We start from the raw sequence: 1,552 nt of genomic DNA, 5'->3' as shown, positions 1-1,552 counted from the left end.
CACACACACACACACACACACACACACACACACACACACACGTTATGCCCAATTTATAACGTTATAGTGAGTGAATGTGACTCTAAGTGTCTAGTTTTACTCTGCATGTGTTAAATAAAAGTGATGTTTCCAAACAGAGACCCAGATGGACTCAGTTTTCAGTCCTGACTTTAAAGGAGCTGGAAACAACAAGCATTTCATATTAACTCATAGAACGAACAGGAGAAAGAGCAGCCTTTTCTCTGACTGTAGGTGTGTTTCTGCAGGTGCGTGTACACCTGTGTGTATTTGCACGAGGGCTTGACTAACGTGTGCAGGTCTTCTCGTCCTCATTGAGCGTGTATCCTTTGTTGCAGTCGCAGGTGTAGACGCCCGGCGCGCTGATGCAGACTTGTTCACAGTCGTGCTTCCCCTCAGCGCACAGGTCAATGGCTGAACAACACATTGAGTGAAAGTGTGTAATTGTGATTAAGATATATTCTTAACATTTATCAGCGTCTGAGCCAAACAAATATACTTCTGACATCTGCTTTGGATTTTGTTCTCAGAGGTTTCCAGTAAGGGCTCAGATCGATGGACTAAATGCCAGATATTAATTTCTGGAAACGGTAGACGTCATGCAATAACCCCAAACTCTGAGATTACAGGATTTATTCAAATATAAGCACGCAATCCCCTTTTATTCATCTGGACTCCTTTAAATGACGTTTGAATCTTTGAATCTAATTTTTAATTGACTGTGAGTCACACTTATCTTATAAACTGTGTATTCAAAGCCGACTGAGAATTACTTAAAAATGTCTCCTTTCTGCTGTGAACTACAGTCACACTGTGTCTTATTCATGCTGTGGAGATGAGTACGGCTTCAGGAGAACAGGAAGTCTTTGCACCCACAAATGGTCTTAATTTTAAAGGTTCCTGATGAAGAGGTGCTCTGCTGCAGCTGTTGATGTTATTGTCTCTGCATCAGTCTGACACCTTACGCGAGGTCCTCAGTAAACGCTTCCTGCCTTTTTTTGTTTTTTGGTCCCAAAGCCAAAAGGCTGACACCAGCACTCAACACTTTGGGGCTGAAAGTCAGAACGACTAATGTCAGGAAATTCAAAGAAGCAGGCCACAGATGTAGAAGTTGGCGTTATTTAAATGGGAAGAAAATGAGGACTCCATCAGCCAGTCACTGGTAATTTTCTTGTTGTAGCTCCTTTCATAACCTCTGATGTCAGTCCTTCCAAAGTTGGGCCCAAGGTCTACCAGATTTATTTTTATGTTAAAGAGCATGGAAATGCATCAAAAGCAGGAGCTGACAGCACCTCAACGATGGATTCATTCTGCAGGACGATCGGGACTTTGTCAGTGTTTTGTAACAACTTCCTGAGGAGATCCTTCAAGCTCTTTTTCTTCTTTAAAACTTTAAATGGCATTTTCTCTTTGCCGTTTCATCCTTTAAGTCAGAATAACTTCAAAGCAGTTTTTAATTTTTTATGTTGTTTGTAACTTTGTTCACAAAGGTGACGCATCAGTAACCTTAAAGACACACGACATGCTTCCTGAC

The 1,552-nt window shown here is 41.5% G+C and overlaps 1 protein-coding gene across 1 annotated transcript in view; it reads right to left on the bottom strand.

The window, feature by feature from the left end:
* matn4 (matrilin 4) overlaps positions 1-1,552 on the bottom strand; it is a 29,565-nt gene that overhangs the window by 7,043 nt on the left and 20,970 nt on the right. The gene's annotated exons all lie outside the window — the stretch shown is intronic.

The sequence above is a fragment of the Pundamilia nyererei genome, unplaced genomic scaffold (genome assembly GCF_000239375.1).
Source record: "Pundamilia nyererei isolate P.nyererei 1_Seehausen unplaced genomic scaffold, PunNye1.0 scaffold00385, whole genome shotgun sequence".
NCBI classification, from domain to species: Eukaryota; Metazoa; Chordata; class Actinopteri; order Cichliformes; family Cichlidae; genus Pundamilia; species Pundamilia nyererei.
Note: the sequence above shows the minus strand (reverse complement) of the source record. Positions and strands in the feature narration are given on the sequence as shown.